The sequence below is a fragment of the Ochlerotatus camptorhynchus genome, unplaced genomic scaffold, assembly GCF_037179485.1.
Source record: "Ochlerotatus camptorhynchus isolate MF236.1 unplaced genomic scaffold, CSIRO-AGI_Acam_v1.1 ptg000162l, whole genome shotgun sequence".
NCBI classification, from domain to species: domain Eukaryota; kingdom Metazoa; phylum Arthropoda; class Insecta; order Diptera; family Culicidae; genus Ochlerotatus; species Ochlerotatus camptorhynchus.
The window spans coordinates 1,388,369-1,394,368 of record NW_027040652.1 but is presented as its reverse complement, the minus strand read 5'-3'; positions in this window follow the sequence as shown (position 1 = coordinate 1,394,368).

Sequence of the window (6,000 nt, the reverse complement as noted above, 5' to 3'; positions counted from 1 at the left end):
TCAACATGTTCAATAAAAAAGTTCTATTTCTAAAAACTTCAGATAAGGCCTTCGAACTTCATGCAAGTTCTACAAAATTCGGGAAAGTCTTACAAGTTTCAGCAAAATCCTGTGAACTACTGTGATGACCTACGACGGTCAGTTAATCTCTCCGAACCTTCAGAGAAGTTCTACAAATTTCAGAGAAGTCTTACGAACTTCAGGGAAGTCCTTTAATCTTTGGGGAACAACTACGAATTTTACAGAATTTTCTACAGATTAAATGTAACTTCTACGACATTTAGGCATTGCTTAAAACTTAAGGATAATTCTATGACACTTATGGATTTTTTCCGAGCTTCAGAGAAGTCTTCAATACTCTTGGGAAGTCCTCTGAACTTCACATAGTTCTCTAAGCTCAAAAAAGTTCCTAGATCTTCCAAGAAGTCGAAATTCATGGGAGCTCTCCAAACTTCAGGGAATTTCCAAGAAATTAAGGAAAGACCCGCAAACTTTTGGGAAACCCTTCGATATTTAAAGCCTTATGAACTTCATTTCTACGAACTTCGTGGTACTTCTACGATATTTAAGAAATTCCTATGATTTCAAAAAACTCCGAACTTCAGGGAAGTCCTTAGATCTTAAAAAAAAAGTCCTTCGAACTTCGGGAAAGTCCCATGAAATTCAGGCAATACAAACTTCAATTAACCCTTCAGGAAAGACCTTAACGCTTCAGGGAAGTTCTACGAACTTTAGGGAGTTTCTATGACCTTCAGCAGTCAGTCTTTTTAATAATAAGAGTTATTAAACCAGCGTTGTTTATGAAATATTTTAATCATATGATTTTTAAATCATGTTGTGATCAAAATTCCGCTAAATAAGATCCTTAATCGTTGACAATTTGCGGAAAATTGAAACAAACTGGAAATCCGTAAAATTGCTAGAAGCAAAGGTTTGTTTAAAGAGTCCTCATCTAGGTCCTCGTTATATAACAGTTCGCAATTTCACCTTGAGATAAACTAGCCCGTTCAATAATAAAGTTTAAAAAATCGCAGTTTCGAAAACAGAAATCTCAAAATTAAGGGGCTTATAGATCTCCAAATTTCAGACATTAGATAGGGCTCCACGCTAGTCCGTCGTATTTCAGCGTTTCTTCGTCATACACCCCTAAAATCGGTCATTTTACGGGTTATCGCAAATGTTTCAGTGTCAATCGTAATTAATCTTGCAAGCAAAGATGTTTTTGCAAAAACATGAGTGAAAACGCTTTGCTATTATATTTTAGCACATAGAACGGAAATAGGCGCCATGATACGACGAAGTAGCGCGACTCCCTACTAGCTTATTTACAGCAAATAATCAGATAAAGATTTCACGGGCATTCACAAGAACCTTAATACCTATTTTGGTTTGTGAAATTCCGCATTACGCAAAGAATGATGGTACAAGGATTCACTTAATTTTTTTTTATTAAAAATTGTTTTTTGAATAGGTACATGGTTTTTAAAACCAGGAAATTTTCAAATCATTGACCAGGAAAACCAGGAAAAAACCAGGAATTTCAAAATGGAAATTCACTTGCCACCCTGGTTGTGTTTGAATTGAAAAAAGTGATATCCTACTAGTATAACTTATCCTAACGTGCTAGATCACGTATGATCTGATGAGTTGATCTCAGACAGGTGTCTCTGGACCTAAACTCTCTGTTCTTCTAATGTCTGAATTCCTGAGGTGGATCGCAGAATTTCTAGTTCGCGGGGGACTGTTTAGGATCATCCTAAGGATCTTGTTTTGGATCCTTTGGAGTTTGAAGTGATGGCATTTGGCGAAACTCTCCCAGATTGGCATACCGTACTCGATTACGGGAAGGATGATTTGTTTGTAGACAGCAAGCTTATTTTTCAGGGACAGGGTAGACCTCCTGTTGATGAGTGGATACAGGGATCTTATCAGGATGTTACACTTGGTTTTCGTTTTATCAACGTGCTCTCTGTAAATCAGCTTGATGTCTAGTGCTAAGCCGAGGTAGACTTCCTCTTTCGACCATTCCACCACTGTGCCGTTCAGGCAGATCTTATTATTCTCCGACGGAACACGTCTGGAAGATTTAGAGTGTGGAAAGATGATGACCTGGGTCCTTGCCGCGTTGATACAGATCTTCCAGCTGTTGAAATATTCAGACAGGACATTCAGGCCATACCCTTGTAGACGATGGATGTGTCATCTGCAAACAGAGACTACGATCCACCATCAGGGAGAGCCGGCATATCGGAGGTAAACAGGTTGAATAGAATGGAGCCAAGGATGCTTCCTTGTGGAACCCCAGCACCGATGTTGAAAGCATCCGATGTGATGCCATTCAGAGAGACTCGGAACGTCCTGGAAAATTGGAAGACCGTGCTGCTGCAATTTGAACACCAACGCTTTTTCAACGTCCAACAACGCCATGGCAGATGTTTTCGACATAGACTTGTTCCATAGAGGTAACTCTAAGACTAGCAGCTCCCGAAGAAACGAGCTCTACTTTTTGGCTCAGCTTTGGTACTATCTTCGGTCCCAAGCTAATCGATTCACCCCTCGAAGTATAGGAATGTCCACTAACCTCTCATTTTATCCGTCAAACTTTCATAGCGAATCAAAACAAACATTGTGTAGAACTAGAATTTTGACTAGAATGGGGTACGTTAATCGATTTGCTTGGGACCAATAGGCTAGTCAAGTAGTGAGCCAATTTCAAATCAATAGTTTCGTATTGATTGTTGCTTGTTCCGGATGAGAATGTTTGTTACTCGAGTCAGCTGGTGGATGGCCGAACGACCTTTCCGAAAACCAAACTGTTCCTCGAGTAACAAGTTGTTTTCTTCGGCACATGTTAGGAGCCGGTGATAGTCTGCTCTTTCGAACAGTTTTGATAACCCTGAGAGAAGGCTGATTTGTCGATTACTTGAAGGAGAGGACGGATCCTTACCAGGTTTCCGGATGGCTTCCAACACGAGGGGAAGTAGCCAAGTCGGAGGCACAGGTTAAAAATCAGTGCCAGATGGTTGTAGAATGTGGAACTCAAGTGTTTGAGTTCCAGATTCAGGATGTTGTCGAAACCTGGGGCCTTCATGTTTTTAGATGATTGTCAGTTCGTCAGCCGTAATCTCGGATTCCTCGGGAAAAATATTAGGAATCTGATGGAGGTTGGTTGCGTTTTCAGCAACATCAGCTTCGTGAAGGCTGACGATGTTTTGTCCGAGATTATGGGAGCTGACGAAGTGTTGACCTATCGCGGCAGCCTTCTCTTCAGGAGTTAAAAGATGAACCACTGGGTCGCCGGGACTATCCAGTGGGGTCAGTGGTGGAATGGGTCTTGGTTTTTTTCCTTGGTTTGTTTTTCGTCGATCTTGTTTTCCAGGGAAGCAGCTCCCACACCTGGACCCTACCTATCGTCTCCGGAAGGACACCGTAGTCGACAGTAGAGTCGACACAGTGTTGGAACTGATCCCAGCTGACGCGATGGTAGTTGCGTCGGGAAGCTTGGAATCGGTTGACGGATGAGCCCACATCGGCCATCACCGGATAGTGGTCCGAACTCAGCTCCTGGTGGGTCACAGGTTGCGAGATGTTGTCCCGCATGTTGCTGACGAAGATGTCGATGGTGAAGTGTACGCCAGACCGGCTCAAGCGGGTAGGAGAGTCCGGCTCTATTATGGTGTAGTGAGCCTCTTGCAGGTTATCGTTCAGGATTGTGCCGTTTTGGTTGCGTCGACTGTTGCCCCAAGCCTGGTGTTTGGTGTTCAGATCGACAGCGATGATGTGCTTCTCACGGCGTCGAGTTAGTCTGATGATGTCTCTCCGCAGGTCTGCTGCCGACCCGTCCCTGATGGTGACTTGTTTGGGACAGTAGGCCGCAATGATGGTAATAGGGCCGACAGGAGTGGAGACTTCCACACTAGAGGTGGGCAAAATAGCTCATCTGGCTGAGTGGATAAAACCCATCCAGCTCACTAAAGAGAGTCGATTCTTTTGAACAGCTCTTCAGCTCACATTGAAATTATAGAAATTATGACACAAATTCAAAATCGGAAAATTAATTAATGGTTTTATTGCTCAAAACTGCATAAAATCGTAAAAGTTGCCTAAATCAATAAATCCGTACCTTACAACATGGCTTTACTTTTCAATGGAAAACGCTACTAACGCAACAATTGATCAACCATCGCGTAATCCAAAATGCGCGCAAAATGTGCCACTCGTTCTCCGCAGGAGCTGGTCCGGTCTAGCCTTACGAGCCGAAAATCAGGGAGGTGAACATTTATCTCCGGCTTCAGGTGTGTTTCGGTGATGACGGCGATGTCAATGCGAGGGGGGCGACTCTATCTACGATGCAGGAAAAATTGTGCTTTGCTGTCGTTAGCTGCACGCACGCTGAGTAGATAGAAAAAAGATTGATGACGATTCTGAAGATTTCCTGCAAAAAGATGATGCGCGATGCAAGTAGATGCGAGAAATGAAAGAAGATTTTTCGAAGATTGATTCGCTAGTGTGAGATTTGTTGAGCATCTAGACTTGAGATTTAAATTCATTGAGGAAATCAACGAACTCAATGAATTTGCTCTTGAGCGAGCAAGCGTTCCAGTTGACTATTTTGATGGCTTCATGGTCCATACTTTTGCACGAGGGTCATAACTGCACGAAGCTGTTCAGGTAGTGTCTTGGTGGTGATTATGATATGAAGATTATGATCATCTCAGTCAAGAGGATCACTAGTTCGTCGCTTGTGAGTGGAGAATTGTCTTCTGACCCACCTGACACAGCACAGGCGTACGATAATCCCGGGGCAGTAGAGCCATGGCGGTGGCTGGGACCCGCTTGATCTGATGTTGGATTCGCAACGGGGGGCACTGGATTAGTGGAAGCGGTGCAAGGTTCGGGACCATACGACAAGCCTGAAGTACTGGAAACGTGTTCATGTTGACAATAGGAGCACGATTATTGCGGTGTCGACCAGGTTGGTTCCTCGGGGAAGCCTGGTTGTCGGATCTGGATGAAGGCCGCTCGCTTGTAACATCTCCAATCGCTGCACAGATGGTTGGAATCACAGTTCACGCACTTAGGTTCAGCTTCTTCTTCCTTCTTGCAGGCGGTAGTAATGTGAGCCCCAGCACATTTGCCACAACGAGCCTTCATGTGACAATTCTTCGTACCGTGCCCAAATTCCAGACAATTAGTGCACTGTGTCACGTCAGTGGTGGAATCCTTATCGAAGTACAACCAACAATCAATACGAAACTAACGATTTTAAATTGGCTCACCACTTTAGTAGCCTATTGATCCCAAGCAAACGATTAACGTACCCTATTCTAGTTGAAATTCTATTACTACACTATGTTTATTTTGATTCGCTATGAAAGTTTGACAGATAACATCAGGGGTGTGTGGATTCATGCAGAACATGCAGGGTGAGTGAAATAGCTTGGGACTGCTTGGGACCGTTGTTCTGGTACTGAGTGAGCCAAAAATAATAATGATTTTCTTCGGGACCCAGTGGTCTTAGAGTTACCTCTATGGTACAACTGGTCCCGGAATGCACTGGTTTCATCACGTCTCGCAATCGAAAAAATGTTGAATGGTTGCAGATGAAGGTGCTCCAATTCCGCTTTAATTTCCGCAACAGGGAGATTTGGAAAATCACGGATCACCATTTTCAGTGGTTTGCTTCCAGGGACGTCGTGAGTGTAGAACTCAAACCGGTTCAGCTGAAGAAAAGTGTCAACAGTGTTGTAATCCGCCAGCGTCGAGCACAAGATTTTGATCCCCGTGCTGCACAGCGGATGGATTTGATTTTTAGCCAGCTTATTCCTGAGCAACGTGAGTTCCTTCGTCGAGGTGAACAATGGGGGCACTTTTTCCCGTTTCTCAACTAGATCTATATCTGCTTCTTCAGGGAGTGCCGAGAACGGATTACTCTGAAGCAACCTTTCCGTGTGGTTGCTGGTATCAGCTTTCTTGCGAGGCTTTTTCGGGGCATCTTGA